The 23,445-nt window shown below is 36.1% G+C and overlaps 1 pseudogene; it reads left to right on the top strand.

Annotated features, from left to right (window-relative positions):
* Positions 1-21,042: 21,042 nt before the first annotated feature.
* Positions 21,043-22,118, top strand: LOC144226762 (large ribosomal subunit protein eL30 pseudogene; annotated as a pseudogene).
* Positions 22,119-23,445: the final 1,327 nt, after the last annotated feature.

The following is a 23,445-nucleotide window of genomic DNA, read 5'->3' as shown; positions in this document are numbered from 1 at the left end:
GAACAGGAGCAGTAAGAATCAACTTGATTATTTCAACAGCACAGGTAAGACATACTGTAGACCTAAACTAAGGTTATAGCCATGGGCAAGGAAGAGTGGGAGGAGACAGAAATATCAGGACTTAGAAACATGAAATCATTCATGTGTCCATGCAAGTGGCATTTGTAGATTTGAATTTAAATATCTCGAGTTTTCTTGTTTGCTTCCTTAGTTGTTGTGGGATTAGTTTTACAGTACGTTGCAATCCTAAAGAGGGTGAAATTTAACTTCATACTTCCTCCCATTTTTCCAATATTCTGATTTTTCTTTTGACTTGCTGCCTACTCAGTTTCCCTCAGGCTACCCCTATATTTTCAAGACTACCCCTAAGGACCTAAATGGTAAGCTAAGCTCATAACCTTCTAAGCTCCCCCTTTATTACTTTATTTTTTCCAAATGGCACCTCCATGATAGATGGACATTATTAACATGCGAAATCAGAAATTTCCAGGATTGATTCACATTCGAATCCTCTGGGTTACTAATGTGAAAGAATAAAAGAGTTAGAGAAATGGGACATATAACCATGGGTAGGCTTTATATGGGATTTATTTTTAAATTTTTTAAATATTAATTCCCCAGCAGATTCCTGTGTTTTAATATAATTATTTCACGAAAGTAAATGCAGACTTACAAACTAGTTTAATATCTTGGTTGCCACTAAAACAGTCTCTTTCATTCTTAGTTCATTATTACTTGTTAAGGAACACATAACTTGTTAAGAAATATTTTGTAAACTGAGGGAAAGCATCTTTTTAAGTTTAAAGTACCAGGCATGAAAGCACTTTATTGTTAGGCATTTTCTCTGTGGGAGGAGAGAGGATGTATTGGATTCTGTCACCTCACATTGTCCTTCATTATTGTTTCCATCTGTTTTTAGTGTTAGGATCAGCTGCTCCGTCTTTATTGTTAAGGCTTCTTTTCCACAGTTGATTTTGTGTGTCCTCCATTCTTAACCTCAAATGGCTCCCTTCTAGAACCCTTTGTGTAAGGAGCTGGGTATCAACAACTGTGTGATTAAACACAGAATCACAGTTTCCTTTGTTTACAGGACAGGCAATACACTGAGGTAACTCTTCAGTGAAGAGCCTAATCCATTGCTTTTCATATTAGATATTCAGTTGAGGTGTTACAATAATAAAACCCTGGAATTTTGAAACATTATCAATGTGCTTTGAGGGAAATAGGGATATGTTTTTACTATCAGCATTTGTACCACCTGCAAAAGACCTACTTAGGTTTAATCATCCACTAAATATATGTTCCCAATTCAAATCAGTCATTGGTAATTATGGAAAACTAAATTTAATCTGTACACTCAACTTAGTTTTCAGAGTAAATACTAACAGACTCAAAGCCATGGCTTTTACCTTACATGGGAGAGAAAGGAAGTATTTAGGAAGGGTTACTGTGTTCCTACCATATCCACAAAAATGCTGGGTAATACTACTACCCTGTTTATTAAATACAAAATTGGGGCCTACAGAAATAAATACTTTTTCTAAAGTTGCACAAATCATAAAGCAGTGGGATATGAACTTTCTCCAACTGCAAATCCATATCCTCTTCATCAAACAGCTGTGTGGAAGCCCAGGAGATGTTAGTCAGCTGGCAAAGCTGTCTTTCTCCACTTCCCATCTCCAGGCTCTTCTACCTCATGACACCTCCATTCTGATCTTCTCAACCTGCTCCTCCAGTCTCCCCTCAACCCCACAATCAGAGGTCATCTGAGTAGGAATTGCAATGTTTGCTTCTCACAGTTTGGGTGCAGAGTAATGGTAGTGGGAAGTGGCAGAAGGTGGGGGAAGAAAGAATGGTATCATAGTAGGCCACCATTACCCATATTCCTGCAAGATTTCCTCTAACTCCTCTTCATCTGACTCAGTGCCTTTTCTGCTGATATGATGATAAAGCAGTCTTTCATTACATTCTGTACACCAATTACCTACTTTTCAGCTAACTATGACACTGCCTAAGCCAAACTCAGTATGAAGACTTGAACACAAAAGCATTTTTATAAAGTTGCTAAAATAAATGGTGTAGTATTAACTAGCTAACCATATCTGAGGAAAGAAAAACCATTAGGTTCAGTAAACCATATTATTAATTTTTTCCTGTTCAAGAAATGTAATATTTATCCAGCTTATCCAAATGAACACGGGAATATAGATGTCTGCATAAATTTATTGTCAATTTATTTATTTTCATGTCAATTTATTTTATTTTCATAACAATGAACTGAATTTTAGATACAATAGAATCAGCCCCACTCAAAACAAACTTTTGACCACTTGTACTCCAATAAAAATATTATGATCTTTAGAGATTTGTAAATTCTCTATGGTCTCAGGAAGGTCATGATAAATGTAGTTAATAAAGGCTAATTAAAGTGGCAGAGGCAGAAATGGATGACCTATCTGATTTTAAAATAAAACTTATCAATTACTTGTAGTTTAATTATTTTATAGAATTATTGGGTGCTCATCTAGTCAAGTTTATCTTTTATATTGCCTCTTCATTCCTTCCTTCCTTCATTTAATTATTTGACACAAAAAAATATCTGATGTAAAGCAAACATGTTTCCTGTGTGTGAGGAACTGTGATAGTAGTTAGTAATTGATGAATAAAACAGGCATATGTTACCCTCATAAAAGCTGGAGTCTGGCTAAAGAGAGACATTAAAGGAAATGATGTAAAAATTTTTTTTCATTATAATTGTTAGAAATGTCATGAAGAAAACAATCACTAGATGCCATATTGGGGAAAAGCAAACATTAAGTCTATTGAATTGGGCAGTTTTGTGTGTCAAGACTATGATGGGTGCTGAAATATCTGAGAGATGAAAGATCTTAGCCAAGCTATTTTAACAGGGAATTAAATGAACAGAATACTGAGTGATCAGCATTAGGACAGAGTTATGTATATAAATCAGGCAGACATTCACAGAGGGAATACCTAACTGAGAATGAGAGGAGTAGGATCCTTATGGATGCCCTGAACGAAGAACGGTACTTAGTCATGTACAGAAAACTTAACAAGAGGCACGAAGGTAAGGCAAGGCACAGTTAAGAGCAAACTGTAGCACAATTGCTATTCACAGAATTGGAGAGTAGCACAAATGGAGAGAGAGGTAAAGCCAAAGCCAAAAAGAGTAAGAATCTCAATGTCCTTCCTGACTGTGGATACCAGATATTATTGGTCTTGCCACATAATCAGAGTTGTACCATGTGCGCTCTAATACATGGGTCCCAGAGGGCAACTTAAAGACGGGATTTTCACAATGACTCTAAATTCCCTAGCATATTTAATCTTATCAGACACTCATCTTGGTATAGCAGAGATTTCAGTGTGTGGAGATACAAAGCATTTGGTTTTTCTTCCCCCTGAATGTAGCAGCTACTTACTGCCACCATGTGGAAACCTAAGTTTACTTTACATGAATATCTAAATGCAGGTTCTTTTAGACCAACAATTGGAATGTTAATTTCTACAGAGATAAAGGAAAATCCAGTGGGCTTTTCAGTGAAGATCATCTGTGTCCTCTGTAAGTCTTAAATTTAAACCTTGTGGTTATATTATAATATATATGATTATATATTAGGCAGTGCCATCTCTGCATTATGCACCTTGGGCTTAAGGTTGAATTTGTTGTGCTATTATATTAATTGTCATGTTTTCTTATTTTACATTACTTAGCTTTTTCTGTATAGTCGAGCACTGAATGCTTAGCAACTTCCCATTTTAAAGGCGTGACTTTTTTGTTTTTCAAGTAAGAGCTGATTCCTTGAAAATCTTTATTTAGTACTATCTCCTCTAATACTAAAACAATTTTAACTGTTTTCCTTCCTAGAAATACTGAACTGTATAATCATAAATTTCCTTCATCGCATTCTGTGTCATGTATAATCCCTGTTGAGGGAGAAACATAGCTAGTTGAACCTAAGGTGTTATTTGACCATGGGTTTAATGTCTTGAAGGTTACCAGACCAAACTATAACTTAAAAAGCACACAGATAAAAAAATAAGACCATTTAACGGCTAATACTGTAAGTGTGTGTAGTCTGTTTATTTTAGGACCTGAATGTTACAACTGCAGTTAAATTAAGGCACCCTGGGGTACCTGGGAGGCTTAGTCCATTGAGTCTCAGATTCTTGGTTTAGGCTAAGGTCATGATCTCATGGTTCATGGGTTCGAGCCCCATACCAGGCTTCACACTGACCACGTCTGCTTGGGATTTTCTCTCTTTCTTTCTCTCTCTGTGTCTTGCTCTCTCTGCCTGTGTCTCTCCCCTGCTTGTGCTCTCTCTCTCTTTTTCTCTAAGTAAGTAAGTAAGTAAATAAATAAATAAATAAATAATTTTTTTTTAAATAAGCCTGCCTCGTCTGGGAATCCCTCTGTATCAGTTCAGCCAAGGCTGGAGGGTAGAATCACTGGGAACATTTTGGTACTGGCATTGGTCATTTCTAAATATTCCCCAAGTAACTCTAATATATAGGTAGAGTTGAGAACCTTTTTTCTGTATCAAAAAGCTTCTTTAATTTGGGACATTATAGAAACACCGAAAGATTTTCTTGAAAATAATTGGGCTCAAAATATTGAATAATGCTACATATAGCTCAATATTCAGATAATGAAAATACACACATGTAAAATGTAATAAAACATAAATTTCCTATTTTCCTTCTAAGAAATTGGAAAAACCCCTTAGGTAGATGTAGCCAGGACTGATTCAGTTTCAAAATATTCCAGATTTCTCTTATGATTATATGATTCAGATTATTGTACTTCTTCACTGAGTTTTAGGATACCCCAACATCACAGCAATTTATAACTAAAGAATTAGTTCACTATATCAAGGTGTTCATTTCTACTTAAAATTTTATCTTTCTACAGTAATTCCAAGTTTTATTTTAACTAACAGAGGGCTTCCTCTTAAGGGCATATCTGTAAAAAGATAACTCAGACCAGTGAGGTCTGCTTTCTCCATAATGAACTTCCAAACTGTCAGCTCCTCTTTTTATATAACTGAGGCATCTTTGAGCATGCTTTCAACGTACATTTTACATTCAATGACCTCGTTCATATATGAGGAGGGGGGATCTTACAATAATTCTCCCTTTTCCAAGGAACAAAACTTCTAAATTTCAAGCTGAAAATGAAATGAATTTTCCTTCTCTGTCCCACAGGATGAAACATCATGGCCATGATTTTCCTGTATAATATGATTTTGAGTCATTCATGGCTACAAATATGCAAATTCTCACTGTTTACTGGGATAACCAGATTTTTTCCAATTCCAACTTAATATCAAATCCTCTGTTGTTTGTCTTTGGAATTTATACTTTCCTTCTTATGGTCCTTTAATCCCTCTCCCCCTCTATTTATGTCATTCTAGCTTGATTTGAATATTTTCAAAAAGTTCTGGTAAACTAACTTACATAAAATATTAGACAATTAAATCCTTTCTACTTCTAGGGGCATAATGGACTGTTACAGACCAATGAAACTTTGATTGTCAAAAGAATGAGTCTCTGAGAGTAGAACGTACTTTAGAATGGCAGGTTGGTTGGAGCCAGGAGAACAAATATTTTGTGATGAGATTATTTTTCCAAACTTCTCAAATCACTTTATTTGTTTATAAGACTTGCCTTGCTCTAACTTGAAGTTGGATTCTCAAACATTTATAGATCATCTAAAATATGACCTAGGCTGAGAATCTGTAACACACAGCCCTTCTCGTAAGAGTATGTATGTAAAAAGATAACCCTCAAAATAGTGTGATAAACATATGGCTCAGGTTTATAGGGGTCCATGTAAGCACATACAGGTATGCCATCTAGGGTTAGGCAAATATTCTTAGGAGAACATACCTAAAGTGAATTTTAATATTTTGTTTTATATTTTTAAATGTTTTTGTTTGTTTTTTTAATTTGAGAGAGAGAGCAAGAACGGCAGAGAGAGACGGGAGGATGGAGGATCCAAAGCCGGCTCTGTGTTGACAACAGCAAGCCCAACGTGGAGCTCGAACTCATGAACTGTGAGATCATGATCCAAGCTGAAGTGGGACATTCAACTGACTCAGCCACCCAGGTGCCCCCTAAAGTGGATTTTAAAAGACAAACAGAAATTACTCCAAAGAGGAAAAAGATAATCCAAGTGAATCAATACAGCAAAAGCAGAAGTAGCAAAGTTGGGAATACAGGCTCCCTTTCCAGAGCTACAGCTAGTTTGGCATTTCTGAAATATAAAATGCAAGACAGAAAGTTCTAGATGTGAGGCTACTGAGGAGCCTATAAGGTCATTGACCATAATAAATATCTTGAAATATAATCTCCTGTCAGAGTATTTTCAAATTGTGCCTGTGGTAAGTGCCCCAGAGACATCAGCAAAATAGTGAAATTTGTTCTGGTCTCACCTCTTTTTCAACCAGAGAAGATCAGTTTTTATTTATTAATATTTATTTACATTGACACCTCATATTTCACTTAAAGCCTTTTGAAGCTAAAACCAAATCAAACCTATGCTGTATACTGTAAGGAGCCAGATTTTTTTTTTTAACCAGAAGATTATCATGATCATATTTAGGTTTTAAATAGCTCTCTCTGGTAGTTCTTGTGAATTCAAGGCTAAGCCTAATGGATGGGAGAACTGTTAGCAGGTCAGGCCTAGAATATTAAGTGACTTGCCTAAAAGTGGTGAAACTACAACAAATAAAAAGTTGAGATAAATTTGCTGATTAGTGACTTGATTGCATGCATGTCTACAATATCTCCTTCCCTTTGTTTATAAAGGATATGTCCCTAGTGAAATCATCATTGAAGCAAGATAATTAATATACATTTTAATACTGTATATTTCTGTTTTTTCAGTTCTGAAATTATCAAACTCCCATAGCCAGTAACTATACTAAGAGCTTGTCTTTGATTCCTACATTTGCTTTTAGAGTGTTGTCTGAATCTGTTTGGTTCTCTTCTGAAGGGTTGACTTATGGTTGCCTGGGGCAATGGGAGAAATTGGGCACATGTCTCTAGCACTTACTAGGATAAGCCCTGGTTTTTCACCTGGTTCAGGTTTCCAAACAGCAACCAGGATTAAGTCCCAAGGCACACTAACATTTTAAGCTTCTCCTTGTGTCAGGTTTGATTGACCAAAGTCAAGTCATATAATCAAGCCCAGATTGAAAGGGTAGAGGAAGACTCCACCGCTTTAAGAGTCACACTGCAAAGCGGATGCATTTAGAAATCACAGGAACTAGTGGCCAAATTTTTTGCATTCTATCAGAGAGTATGTTTTGACCAAATATTTTATTTGAAATCACTTCTTTGCAAACTCTCATATAATTATCTCTTTGATGTTTCTTGACAACACCTTAATATCCCTTGATATGCAGGCAGTAATATCACTAGCATGGAGCCACTGATATTCATAGACTATTCTGACTTGAACTGGCTTTTCTTGATTTCTTTACATTTTGTCCATGTGTCTTATAGTGACCCTTATCAAGGGCCATAAACAGGCAGAGAGAAAAATTTACTCTTTTTGAAACTAACTGGATTATGTCTAGATTAACCCACAATCTTGACTTTATCAAACACTATGCTCAAGCAATTGAAATAGCTGCCCTAAACTGACTATAAACATAAATTATGATTAACATCATTCTTAATTATGTTTTTTATCTCTTATAATCACAAGATTGCATTCACACAATATCCTGTTTTAAAAATACTCAAATTGGATTCTTCACTAGGGTTTTTTGGAAGTCAAACACTATCTTCAAATTATATTGTTTTCTAAATATATCATCATTTGGGAACCTGGATGGCTTAGTAATTTAAGCATCCAATTCTTGATATCTGCTCAGGTGGTGATCTCATGGTGGTGGGATTAAGCCCTACATTGGGCTCCATACTGAGCATGGAGCCTGTTTGGGATTCTCTCTCCCTCTCTGTCTAACCCCCATCCCCAACTTGCATGCTCACTCTTTCTCTCTCTCTCTCTCAAAATAAATAAATATTAAATACATCATCATCTAATTTCCCGCCCCCAGCCCTCAGCCTACTTTATCAATTCATACATATGTTAAGTGTTCATAGGATTAGTAACTCATTGAATGTTAAACCTACAAAAAATCTTAGATGTAACATAATCCAAAATCCTAATTTTTTAATGAAAAAAACTGTTTAAATAATTAATTTATCTAAAGTTATACAAATATTTATAGAAGAAGCACAAATCTAGCTTGGTTTTCCTACTTCCCTAATATAGATATATACACACATGCACTAAGATATGCCTCAATAAACAACTCTATTTTATATACTCTGATTTTCCAAGAAAAGATGCTTCCAAGGCGTGGATAAATTTGATGCTTATTTGTTTGTAGTTTATAAAATTAACCCTTGATTTTAAGCCATTTATAACTATATAAGGTATATACTTAACCAGGCTAGAAGTCTTGTAGGACTTTATATGCTCTTTGTATTTTGATCTCTTAAGTATTTGAATTTTGCTAAATACAACAAATCAGTTTCTGTGTTCCAGGTTTTAAGCCCATAGTAGGTAACATACCTCAATGTGCAGCCCAATAATTATGAATGACTCACTGGAGAATGGTCATTGTGGGGAATTATCTTAAGAACATGTAAGTCCCCTGTCCCTCAGGATAGCCTATAACTCATTGCTGGATCAAGCCATACCAACCAAAATGTAAGGGTTGGACCATCTAGTCTCTGAGACTTGCAGAACTTCTTTGATAACTTGCTTGCATTTTATAAGAAGTGAGGTTTCTTGGAATGTTACTCTAAGATGACTTTTTCTTGTACTTTGCCAAGTGATTGTTCACTATCTTCTATGGAGCATAGTGCCTTACAGATGGGCTCTATTAAAAAAATGATTTTAGAGCTAACTGCAAGTAAAGAAAATGATATAATCTCTTTGAATGACTAATGAGAGCCATGAAGCTAAAAATGCTTCCCTTTTCCACTTTAATTTTCGGGAAACTGAGAGCAAAATATGACTCAGCTATATGATTTACGTAAGTCCTTAAGACTTGTTCAGTTGTATATTATTCATGGCCCCCCAGTGTGGCCTATATTCTCTGATATATATTTTTGTTTCCCCAAACTGTATGCCACATTTTAAAATTACTTCTTATTGGCTGTTCAAAGTTCACTAAATAACAAGGCAAAACTTAAAAGTATGGATTGAATGGATGCATACAAAAGTATGGAATGAATGGATACACACATTCATAAGTGCATATGTTTTGAACAATTACTCTAACCAAAGTATTTTCTTATGCTATTATGCTATTTCTTCTCCACCATCTTATAAAATATGTATTATCGCTTTAGACTAGAAAACTGGAATGTAAAAGAGTTTAATTGCTGCCCAAATTCAGATCAGTAAAAAGAAATCAATCAATCAACACTAAAACTCAGGATACCGATTACAAAATAATTTTCTTTTTATTGTGCCTTGATGCTAATAAAATATCCTGTGAATTAGAGATAAAATCAGATGCTGAGGTTGAAGGCTCTCACTAAGAAAAATCTTGTGCATACCACTTCTTTTCTTTGCATAGAATTAGGTACATTAAAAATTTTATAGAACAATATGTGATACTGTAAATTTTATTCTGAAAATTCCATAGCTAAAGTTGACTTTACAGTGTATGTTTCTCAACATGCCTGTGGGAAATATGCTACCAACACAGTTCTATTCTTAAAGGAAAGTACATTAAATTATTTTGTGATTTTTGCAACCTACTGATTTATTGTTCAGTCTCTAATCTTTTATTTAAAATATAGTTTTCACTTTAGTCATCAAGTTCTTGCTAATTAATAAATAATAATAATAATAATGGTTTTTTAAAGTTTACTTATTTTCTTCTGAGAGAGAGAGTGCCAGCAGGGTAGGGGCAGAGAGAGAGGGAGAGAAGTATCCCAAGCAGGCTTCACGCTGTCAGTACAGAGCCCATTGCAGGGCTCAAACTCATCAACTGTGAGATTATGACCTGAGCCAAAGTCAAAAGTCGTACACTCAACTGATTGAGCCACCCAGGTGTCCCAATTATAATGGTTTTAATGATGATCATAATAGTAATTACTGTTTTTTTGCACTAAACTATCAATAGGCATGCTGTTTGTCATTTCAAAGAAGGGAAAACTGGTTCAGAGTGGTTACATATTGTTCCGAGGAAGTCTCACTAGTACACCAAGGAACAAGGATTTGAAATTGTGTGTGTCTGTCTCTAATGTCCATATTCAATATATTACAACTACTACTACTTCCACTACTACTATCACCAGCAAACATTATGTAATGCTTACCCTAGCTAGATACCATCTTAGATTTGTGTACATTACATATATTTATGTATACTAACTCATTTAATCCTGAACCTAATCTCAGATGTATCTGTACTCTATAGAAAAGGAAATAAAGACTCAGAGAGTTTAGTTAACTAGTGCAAAATTACAACTAGTCACTTACACAACCCATACTCTATCCCAAGCAGACTGACTTAAGACGACAAGCATTTACCCACCATGTTAAACTCTCTCTATTGCAATTATTGCTTTTGTAGTTTAACTGTTTATGTTGTGATTGATTTCCAGGAAGTAATGTGTTCTCATTTCATGTTAATGAAGCCTATTTAAGCTTCATTTGATGCATTTACTCTGAAATTCCTTTTTTTCTTGTCTAGTGGTCATGGCAAGTTTATTTGTAAATATTATAAAAATCTCATGGAAAGAATTTGAAGAAGCTGCATTGCTTCTTACTATACTTTTGTTAATAGGAAAGTACTCTCCGTAACACTGTGATTTATTTTGCTGAATTTTAAAAGGGTATGATTCCAGTGAATATTCAAGGTTCACATTTTTAAAGTATCTCCCAGGCAGACAGTACAAAAAATGCTGTTGAAGGTAGACTGGCTATTGTTTAAATGTCCTAAACTTTGATATGAAGAAAACCATAAATTAATTTGATAGCCAAGAACATGGATCTCAAATACGGCCTATATAAGATTTCAAATGATTTGTGTTTTTAAAGGTTTTGGGGCTTTGATGAGAACTTTCTTTACATAAATTATAATTTGGGAAATTAAAATTTGTTACTTAAAATCAATCCATGAAGCACTGGAGGATGTATGGAATTGTAGAATCACTATATTTACACCTAAAATTAATATAACACTGTATGTTAACTATACTGGAATTAAAATGAAATAAAATAGGGGTGACTTGGTGGCTCAGTCAGTTAAGTGTCCAACTTGATTTCAGCTCAGGTTATGATCTCACGGTTTGAAGGTTCAAGCCCATGTTTGGCTCTGCACTGACTGCTCAGAGCCTGCTTGGGATTCTCTGTCTCCCTCTCTCTCTCTGCTCCTTTCCTGCTCACATGTGTGCACACACTTACTCTGTCCTTCAAAAATAAACATTTAAAAAAATTAAATAAATCCAAGATTCTTATTTTTTGTAATATCTGATCTCTTTTATTTATTTATTACAAAGAATATAATCATGGAAAGAAGGGTAATGATTGATTTAAAGTTGAGCTAAAAGAAAAATGCTTCTTACAGTAATATCAATTATATAAAATTGAAAAAAATAATTGGAAGGAAATTTGCTAAAATGTACAATGAAATTTTTTTCCTAGATGGTAGGATTAGAGTTGGTAGTTGATTGTTTTCTTCTTTACACTTTTCTGATTTATTCATTTTTACTACAATAGATATATATTATATTTAGAATCAGGAAAAAGATCATGTCTATTACTTTAGAAGAAATGGACATTTCATAAGTTAAGCTGTACAACTGCAAGCTAAGAGTCTGCATGCTATTTCTAGAACCAGACCCTTTAATATTTTAAATAATGTGATAATTTTATCTTGCTTTCACACTGCAGTCTAACCATGTAACTCCTTTCAGTATTTATTTTAAAATTAATATGTATTATGAGATGTTTTAAGAATAGAATAGTACAGGGGCGCCTGGGTGGCTTAGTCGGTTAAGCGTCCGACTTTCGCTTAGGTCATGATCTCGCGGTTCGTGGGTTCGGGCCCCGCATCGGGCTCTGTGCTGACTACCAGCTCAGAGCCTGGAGCCTGTTTCAGTCTGTGACTCCCTCTCTCTCTGACCCTCCCCTGCTCACGCTGTCTCTCTCTCTCTCTCCTAGAAATAAATAAAACATTTAAGAAAAAAAAAAAGAACAGAATAGTACAGGGACAATAAATACTCATGTACATACTTCCTAGTTTTAATACATGTTAATATTTTGCCATATTTACTTTATTTTCAATAGAATCTTATAGTTGGAAATGATGCCTCCTGAACTCCATTTGATTTGTCTCCTATTTCATTGGCTCTCTGGGGAATATACGATGCATATTTAACTTTCAAAATTTATTTAGAATCATTACTGCATCAGTTCAATTGGTATTGTGGAGACTTACCACCAACACAGTTCCCTTTCCCTCTCCACATAATGCTGTAATTGTCTTTTTTTTTCCTTCATAGTTTATTGTTAAGCTGGTTTCCATATAACACCCAGTGCTAATCCCAACAAGTGCCCTCCTCCATGCCCATCAACCCCCTACCCCTCTTCCCCACCTCATCAGCCCTCAGTTTGTTCTCAGCATTCAAGAGTCTCTCATGGTTTGTCTCCCTCCTTCTCCCCAACTATTGTTCCCCTTCTCCTCCCCCATGGTCCCCTGTTAAGTTTCTCCTAATCCACCTATACATGAAAACATATGTATCTGTCCTTCTCTGCCTGACTTATTTTGCTCAGCATAACACCCTCAAGTTCCATCCATGTTGCTACACATGGCCAGATTTCATTCTTTCTCATTGCCATGTAGAATTCCATTGTATAGATAAACCACATCTTCTTGATCCATTCGTCAGTTGATGGACACTTAGGCTTTCCATTATTTGCCTATTGTTGAAAGTGCTGCTATAAACATTGAGGTACATGTGCCCCTATGCATCAGTACTCCTGTATCCCTTGGGTAAATTCCTAGCAGTGCTATTGCTGGGTCCTAGGGGAGTTCTATTGTTAATTTTTTGAGGAACCTCCATACTGTTTTCCAGAGGGGTTGCACCAGTTTACATTCCCAACAGTGTAGGCAGGTGCCCATTTCTCCACATCCTCACCAGCATCTATAGTCTCCTGATTTGTTCACTTTAGCCACTCTGACTGGCGTGACGTGGTATCTCAGTGTGGTTTTGATTTGTATTTCCCTGATAGGAGGGATGCTGAGCATCGTTTCATGTGTCTGTTGGCCATCTGGATGTCCTCTTTGGAGAAATGTCTGTTCATGTATTCTGCTCATTTCTTCACTGAATTATTTGTTTTTCAGGTATGGAGTTTGATGAGTTCCTTATAGATTTTGGATACTAACCCTTTATCTGATATGTCATTTGCAACTATCTTCTCCCATTCCATCGTTTGCCTATTAGTTTTATTGATTGTTTCTCTTGCTGTGCAGAAGCTTTTTATTTTGATGAGGTCGCAATAGTTCATTTTTGCTTGATTCCCTTGCCTTTGGGGATGTGTCAAGTAAGAAATTGCTGCAGTTGAGGTAAAGGAGGTTGTTTCCTGCTTTCTCCTCTAGGGTTTTCATGGTTTCCTGTCTCATATTCAGGTCCTTTATCCATTTTGAGTTTACTTTTGTGTATGATGTGAGAAAGTGATCTAGTTTCATTCTTCTGCATGTTGCTGTCCAGTTCTCCCAGCGCCATCTGTTAAAGAGGTTGTCTTTTTTCCATTGGATACTCTTTCCCACTTTTTCAAAGATTAGTTGGCCATACATTTGTGGGTCCAGTTCTGAGTTCTCTATTCTATTCCATTGGTCTATGTGCCTGTTTTTGTGCCAATACCATACTGTCTCGATGATTACAGCTTTGTAGTAGAGGCTAAAGTCTGGGATGGTGATGCCTCCTTATTTGGTTTTCTTCTTCATTATTACCTTGGCTATTTGGGGTCTTTTCTGGTTCCATACACATTTTAGAATAGTTTGTTTTAGCTTTGAGAAGAATGTTGGTGTAATTTTGATTGGGATTGCAATGAAGGTGTAGATTGCTTTGGGTAGTAATGGCATTTTAACAATATTTATTCTTCCGTGCCATGAGCATGGAATATTTTTCCATTTCTTTGTGTCTTCTTCAATTTCCTTCATAAATTTTCTGTTGTTTTCATCATACAGATCTCTTATATCTTTGGTTAGGTTTATTCCTAGGTATTTTATGTTTAATTTTGCAATTGTGATGTAATTGTCTTATATGTTACATCCACTTATGTGGAAACACCCTCTCAGTTAACGCTACATACAATTTGCTTTAAACTGTCAAATGTGAGCAACTCTTTCTACCCAAGGGTCTCTGTGCTTTAATAAAATCGCCTTTTGAAAATAAATAAATAAGTAAATAAATAAATACACTGTCAAATGTGGGGTTTTTTTTTAACTCAAAGGAAAGTAGCTTATTAAAATTATTTAGTTAATATTTTTTTTCCTATTGCTCTTCATTCCTGATTTTCTCAGTGTCTAAAGATTTTCCTTTCACAATTATTTTCAAACAAGTGTGATAGTTTTAATTATCTTAGTTGTTCTTCATCTAAGAATATTACTTTTCCTTCCTTCCTGAAGGACATTTCACCAGAAATAGAATTATGTCATGGCAGTCCTTGTCTTTCAATATTCTAAAACTAATGTACCACTCCTCCTTCAGTCTCCGTGAGAAATCTGCTATTTTGAACCATTGTTCCTTTATTGGTAGTATGTCACATCTGGATGCTCTCAATTTTGTGTTTTCAGCATTTTAATTATGAGGCACCTAGGCATGAACTTCTTTGGGGTTATCCTGCTTAGGGTTCTCTCAGGACCTGTTGAATTTAGAGGTTTATGCTTTTGCCACACGTAGGAAGTTTTCAACAATTATTTCTTAAAACTATTTTTAGCGCCACACTCTTTATCATCACTCTTTCTGGGGACCCTAAAGATACAAATTTTCATCCTATTATTATTGCCCAACAATTCCCTCAAATCCTGTTCACGTTTTAAGATGATCATTTCTCCCTGTTGTTCGGATTGGATAATTTTTATTGATATAACTTGAAATTCACAGAGTATCATCTTAATCTTCCTATTGAGTCCTTCTAGTGAGGCTTTTATTTTTGTCACTGTAATTGTTAGCTGGTAACTTTCCATTTGGTTCTTCCTTATATCTTTCATATTTATGAAGCTACATTTTATTTGTTTGTTTCAAGAGCATTCATTGGTTGTTCACTCAACATTTTTAAGATACCTGCTTTAAAGTCTTTATCAGATAATTCTGATATCTATATTGTGTTGTCATTGGCATCTGCTGATTATCTTTTGCTACACAAGTTGAAATGTTCATGATTCTATGTATGAAGAGTAATTGTGATTTGTGTTCTAGAAATGCTAAATAATACATTATAACACTCTGGGTCATGTTTAAATTCAATGGAAAATGTTGATATTTTTGCAAGCACTTGACATGGTTAGCTTCAGGCCACAATATCCAACTACACAGAGTGGGCTAGGTTTCAACCATCCCAGTTGCCCATATATGCCACTCAGAATTCAACCTGAGAACTGTGTGGAGATATACACATTAGCTCAATTTCTAATTACTTCTTTTTAAGTTTTCTTTAATGTTCATTTATTTTTGAGAGAGAGAGAGACAGAGAGACAGAGACAGAGCATGAGTGGGGCAGGGGCAGAGAGCAAGGGAGACACAGAATCTGAATCAGGCTCCAGGCTCTGAGCTTGTCAGCACAGAGCGCGACACAAGGGTTGAACTTGGGAAGGGCAAAATCATGATGTAGGTCAAAGTCGGATGCTTAACCAACTGAGCCACACAGGCACCCCTCAGTTTTCAAATATCTATGCGAACTAGGATCAGATCCACATATTTGTCAGTAAGAAATACTTTCAATTTTCTGGCTCTGGATAGCTGATGCAATTTACGTTGCAATCAGAGGGAGAGAATGAAAAAAGGGGAACATGTTTGGTTTTGTGTAATGAGAAACCTAATGAGTTAAATTCAGGTCATGAAAGCATGAGAACATGACTGCGTTGAAGAGACATCAAAGTGAAAGCATCCATTCAGCATTTGGTATCTTAGGAAAAACCAGTGTTACACCTATTCTCAAGGAAGCTAGATTCCTAGAAGTATAGAGTAGTCTTTTATAGCCAACTCTCCATGCTAAAATCTGTGATTTGGAGCAAATATTTTCATGTGTTCTTCAAGTGACCAATTTGTAAACAGCGGCAGTAATGTATTTCTAAAGTCCTTTTTAGGTCTTAATGAAAGGGCTTACTTATATGCTTGCCAATAATAATTAATACATGTTTCTTTGACTCACCACCCTTTGGGAAAAGAAATATCCTGTCCTTTTACAACTGTGCTACTGCTATGATTTTGAACCAAATGGTGCATATCTCTGTAACGGCTGGAGGAGTTACTGATTATGAATCTCAAGGGCCCTTGTTCACATTTGGCTCCTTTGAAGTGCAGGACATACACACACACAGCAGGCACAGTTATTGGATGGAGACCCTGCTGAGTGGTTAAGTCTCTGCTTGCTGTGTCTAAACCATTTGGCAAACACCACAGTCTTCTTTTCCTTCATAAGCCTAAATTTTTCCCATTTGGAAAACAAATAGTAGACCTCTATCAATGCAGAAAATCATCCAATCATGCTTACACACAACTAAAACAATCATGCAAAAGTATGAATCAATTTAACATCTGAAATTTTATTTAGAGTCATTGAGTGCTTATCTTGTTTCATTTTCAGACTGTGTCTAAAAGATAAGATATCAAGGAAGGGTGGGTACTCTAGCTGGTAATACCTAATGCACCTTAGCAATGAATACTTTCAAAACCTAATTTATCTTATTTGGTCCTACACATCACTGTCTGGGAGATAGGAAAGTCATCCTCCAGAGCACTTCAAAAATTATTTTTTTGAAATGCAAATCTGACCATATTTTTTCCTCACTCATAAGAATTCAATAGCATCTCCGTAAGTCCTGCTGGATAAAAATCTACAGTTATTTGTATCATAGACAATCTTTCTATTCAAAGATCAACAGTATCACCGAGGAGTCTGCTAGAAATTCAGAATATCAGGTGCTTCTCCAGACTTTTGTAATTATGGCCTTCTGCAGAACCCGAAGCTTAGATGACTCGTATACCTATTAAGACTTGAGAGGTACTACTCTATAGGACTCTTTGTAACATTCCCCCAGTCTGACACTTCTTGCCTGGTGTCTAGTGTCCTTTCTTCCCACTCTCCAGCCAAGACTGAGTGTCCTAAAGTCCAGCCACATTAAACTCATCTGGCTCTGAACTATCCTTTCTGTTTTCTATGCCTAGGTCTCATGATCTACTTACTCCTTTTTCGGACGGCAGTCTCCTACACCTTCATGCCAAGTTCAAGTGTCCCCTAACCTTCCTCTGAAAGAACTACTTTCTTCAGGTTCTATAGGCTCTGGTACTCTAGTGCTCTGTCCGTTACATGCATGGGGAGGCCAGTATGGAATGATGTTGTAGACTTGAGCCACGGTGTCAGAGTCCTGAGTTTGCCCTGCTACACATATGTCACACATATGCGACCTTGGGGGAAGTCATTAAATGCTCTAAGTTTCAGTCTACCATACATGAAAATTAATAAGATATATCTCATTGGGTTATTATGATGTTTAAATTAGATAATGAGTACAGGCTTTTGTCCCTGTCACATAATGAGCACTAAGTAAATACTACTTCTCACCATGACTATGAATATACACTATTATTTCCCATCAGAGTACACAGAATCTGAGTTGTTAAGGGAAAATACTAAATGTTAGTCATTCTGTTAACCATCTTACCCTCTTTCTAGAACATAGTAAACATTTTAAAAGTGAAAAAGTGAGAAACCAGTGACTTGATTAAATGGATATGCATATGGTTAGCATCAGGGTTAGAATTAATGCCAATATATTTCTAGTGTGGACTCATCTTTCCGCCTAGTCTCCCCTACACACTCTCATACACAGTGCCCATATTCACATGCATACACATACATGTGTGCATTTATACCAACACATCCATACACTTGCCGAAAGTTTTAATGTGGCTACTTTAGAATTGTCTAACGGTAAACAGACATTTCAACATATTTGAATGAACTGACAAAATGGTCACTGATAGAAATAGACACATGCCCCAAAGAAACAATAAAAACTGGAGATCAAAAAGATCCAGAAAAATCCCCAGGAACTGCTGAGATCAAGTTATCAGGGGCATCAAATGCAATGCCAAATTTATTGTATAAGGGCAAGATTAAAATTAGGATTTCAGAGACAAGAGAATAAATATAGGTAAGATTGAGGCCAGGGTCAAAGCCCCACAGGAAGAAGAAAAATGTGATCCCAAGATAATGCCATTATTCGATGCTCATTGTGTGGTCTGACCAGGAGTGCGGCTAAACAAGTTGAGACTACCTTAACCGGCAACCTTAATAAACTACCTTTATTTTCCTCTCTCCTGCAAACCTCAGTGTAGACATGGAACTTTGCATGGCTGCTTCCATCTCAGCAATGGAAGGGATACTTAAAGAAGCACTATTTGCTGATAGATCTTGCAAAAACTAGATATAGATGGATATGGAAATTATTAGTTAAAATGGTATTTCCTGACTAACCTCATTGACCTTCCAGCCTTGGCTGGGACAGGTCAGGAGGGGACCCATTCTCTCCATCACCATCACTGTTTCTGTCTAGAATTGTAAATGCACTGCATGTTAGAGGACTCTTAAGCAAAGCATTTAAGCATAAATGATGTTTTTCCAGCTTGAATCTTAGCTGCTTTTTCTCAGTAGGATATTTTAGTAATACACTCAAAACTGAGAGGATAATAATAGCTCGCCTTTATTAAGCACTTACTAGAAGCCAAAATGACTTGATTTTTTTTTTTTTTTTTTGGACACAGAATCTGTAACTTTTTTGTTTGTTTTTTAAAACCTGAGCTCATACTGAGAATTCCAATTCAAATTCAGGAGCGCAAACTCACCATCCTCTAATACCTCACTTCAGGCTGAGAAATCTAAGAACTCGGCAACATGATTCATCCATTTTGTTCTATCAAATACACACAATAGTCTCAGAATAATAACACTAACATCACACCTATAATATAATTACTGAAAAGAGTTTAAGAATTTTTATTTTACTGTTTCCATTCTTAGGATGTACAGGTAAATTGCATATCTTAAAATCATTTGAAATAACTTCTCTCTGTGTGGTCATGCCACCAAATTGAACGATAGGCTTGTTTAGTTCACTGGAGTTTCATTTTATGAATTGCTTGTATACATAATTTTGTTGTCAAATTATTCAAAACATAGATATGGTTCCAGAGTCAAGTCTACAAATCAGTTAAACTCAGAGAAGTCTGGCTTTCTTTCAAGACTTACTATCCATTTATTCCTCCAATATGAAACTATTTTTCCCCCAATAGAAAACTATTTCTGATTTTGACTTTGTATTTTTATTCTTTAAGAAAAGGTAATATTTGCTCCAGAGAGACTTACATTTGTGTTCTTCCCTTTGTTAGATAAACATTAGATTATTACACACACCTTTGTACGTCCTATTTTATTAACCTTTTACACCTGATTTCCCCAAATGGGCAAAATAAGTATTTAACTCCTACTAATAGGTCAATGTGGGAATTAGATGAAATAATGTGCAAAGAGAAGCAAAGTTAATTGCCACATAATAGTCATTCGGTTACTGTTAGTAAAAGTTGAATACGTAAGGAGACTTTATGTCTAGCTTTGACATGGCTTATGGAAAAATCGGAAGAGATAAGTAGTAACTTTGTCTTCATATTTGATGTGTGGTCTTGACAAGCCTGACAAGGACTCCAGGGTATAGGCCCATCTGATAAAATTGGAAATTCTCAGGAAGCAATCAATCCAAGTGTGGCTTCTACAAACTGTATGGAAGTAGATCAAAAGGATAGAGAAGAATTTTCTGTATCTAGTTTCTGCAGTACTTCCTCTGGCCAAATCATAATCTTTAATCTGGCAAGACGTGCATCATGAAGAGTCATCAGACTAGAGCTGATTTCTTGGCAATAAGATGAATCTTTTCTTTTTTTCAGCTAAGAATGCTTTTATCCTACAGACATCACATTCTCTACTTCCCTAGGCATTTGATTTTAAGAGTTCAAAGCACCCAGATTTTTAATACAATGAAAGAAAGGGAGGTCCAAAGGATGGAGGGGAGAAATGGAGGGAAGAAAGGAGGAGGGGAATATAGGAAGGTAGACAGAAGAGAGGCACGGAGAAATTTATCAATTACTCACTGTGGTCAACATATATCATTCATTCCTAAATTGGCTAAATTATGCTTATTGTGGGCTTACTCTGAGTCAGAAACTATGTCAGATATGAAAGACACACCGGTGTATGTGATAAACATGGTCCCTATCCTCAAATTGCTCATATTCTAGTGGTGACCACACACATGGAAGAAAATGAACAGGTTATGTCATCATCCCTTCCAAAACCTTCTTGTGATTTGGTTATAATAATCAAAACAAAAGTAATATTACCATGACTTCAAGGCCATACTTTCCCTGGGCCCTGCTTAATCCACTGACATTGTCACTTACTGCTATGTCTTTCCACCCACTCCAGACATACTGGTCTCACAGACACAAACACATCAGTCTCATTTCCAATTCAGTGTCTCTGCACTCGCCTATTACTTCTTCCTTGCATGCTCTTTCTCTAAATATTTACATACAACACTTACTTCTGCGGTAAGCATAATAATGCACCCCATCTTAAAAGATGTCCGTGTCCTGATCCCTGGATCCTGTGGATACATTATGATGCAGGGCAAAAGGAGCTTTGAAAATCTGAGTAGTATTAAAGGACTTGAGATGGAGAGTTCATCATAGTAAGATAGGATGCCGGAGGAAGGTAAGAAAAACGTGATGTGGTAACACTTGATCCATTCACTTTGAAGATAGAAGAAAGGAGCCCTGAGCTAAAAATGTGGACAGCCTCTAGTATCTGGAGAAAAAAATGGGGAAACAAATTTCTCTGTGGGGTCTTCAGAGGTATGCAACTCACCTGACACTAATTTTATCCCAATGACATGTATATCAGACTTCTGACCTACAGGACTGTGAGGTTCCATATTGTTTTAGGCCACTGGATTTGTGGTATTTTGTTATAGCAGTATAGAACACTGACAAAATTTTATTTAGGTCTCTAAAAAATATCACCTCCTTTAAGAGGCCTTTTGTAATATGACTATCTACAACAATCTTTATTCTATTACTCTGTAACAATTTGCCCCTCTATTTTTCTTTTTTTGGAAATTTTATTTATTTGAGGGGGGGTTGCAAGCACAAACAGGGGAGGGGCAAAAAGAGAGGAAGACAAAGAGAATCCGAAGCAGGCTCCACACTGTCAGCACCGAGCCCAACATGGGGCTCGATTTCACGAACCAGGAGATCATGACCTGAGCCAAAGAAATCAAGAGTCAGACATTTTAACTGACTGAGCTACCCAAGTACTGTGCCATTTTTCTTCTTAATAACTAGCATTACTTAAGATTATATTATCTATATTATCTCCCGACCATCTTGGCAGCTGCTTTTGGTTGGGTCCATCCTGCACCAAATGCAGGAAGACGGTGGCTGCAAAAATGAGGAAAAAGTCACTGGAGTCCCTCAACTCTAGGCTCCAACTTGTTACGAAAAGTGGAAAGTACTTGTTAGGGTACAAGCAGATGCTGAAAATTATCAAACATGGCAAAGCGAAACTGGTCATACCCGCCAACTGCCCAGCCTTGAGGAGATCTGAAATAGATAACTATGCTATGTTGGCCCAAACAGGTGTCCATCACTACAGTGGCAATAATACTGCATTGGGCACAGCATGTGGGAAATACTGCAGAGTGTGCACATTGGCTATTATTGACCCAGATGATTTTGATATCATTCGAAGCATGCCAGAACAGACTGGCGAAAAGTAAATCACGCAAAATTTTTCTTTAATAAAACTGACCAGAACTTGTTTTAAAACAAAACAAAAAAAAGATTATAATATCTGTTTATTGTTTTGCTCTCTTCAACAACTAATATAAGCTCAATGAAGATAGTGAATTTGTTTATTATTCTGGACATCACACACAACCTTGAACAATATCATGCAGATGCTAAATGGCAGTCAAAAATAACTTATTACATGAATGAATGAATGAACGAATGAATTTCAATTATATAAGGATAAGTGTAAGGTACTCTAGTGGTAAGGTACCTAGTCTGAGGGTTCCAGAAATGTGTCTTGGGGTTCAGTAAATTTTAAACTCCTTTAAATATTTTAATTCTGTATTTATATGCTATCCTCCACAATGGATTATTAAGCGAATGGCAGAAACTTGGTTTTATCTGTCCCTGTATCCCCTGCCCACAGGAGGCTGTGAGGAAATGTTTTTAAACGAATGTGCACTTGCATGAAAATCTTTGAGGCAGTCACAGAGGATGTTGATAAATTTTTATTTTTCATCTGAACACTACTACCTCAATAATGGATGAAATAGCTATGTAGTTTTATTCTACAGATGATGAGATCGGTGAGAGATAAACTGGTTGAAAAAGGACATTTTTCCAGAATGGACAACCACATCATTATATCAATTCCAATTTGGAAAAAGAGAGAGAGAAAGAATACACCTAACTCAGATAAGCACTCATTTTTTTTTCTTGAAAACAACACCAAAGTTATTTGTTTCAATATTTTTTCAAAGAAGGAACTCAAGTTTTTCATAAAAGACCAAGAAGCAAAATTAGGTCTGTTAAGGCAAGACAGAACATATATAAACTGACTCTCTAATAACCATCTGGTTCACACTTTTTTGGAACAGTTGTCAATAAGTTGATTCTTTTTCTTAGAAAGGTGTTTGGGATCGCTGTGACCTGATTCTGGACCCTGCTGGGTCATGTGCATCAAGTCGTGATTTTTGCAGACTTTCTGCCATCACACTGCCAGACGCTATGTTACAGATGAGCTAAATGCTAGGCGCTGCATCGCTGCGTATGAGCAACTGCTCCAGTTGTTTCTGCCTCCTCATTCCCACTCTTCTTTTTCTTTCCCCATTTACTATTTACTATAATTTCTATGCTCCATAGTAGACATGTGCTTGTTAATTATGCCAGAATAGAGCTCACTGTCTATTTTTACCATGCATGGCAGTCATTAGCAAAATTAACTGATTTGTATTGACTTGATACAGTTTTGTTAATCTCATGTTATGTGACTTATGTTCTCTGATGGCACCATGTGGCTGTTCTTGCGTCTGT

Source organism: Crocuta crocuta, unplaced genomic scaffold, assembly GCF_008692635.1.
Source record: "Crocuta crocuta isolate KB4526 unplaced genomic scaffold, BGI_CrCroc_1.0 scaffold959, whole genome shotgun sequence".
NCBI classification, from domain to species: domain Eukaryota; kingdom Metazoa; phylum Chordata; class Mammalia; order Carnivora; family Hyaenidae; genus Crocuta; species Crocuta crocuta.
The sequence above is the reverse complement of the archived record's forward strand: the minus strand, read 5'-3'. Positions and strand labels throughout refer to the sequence as shown.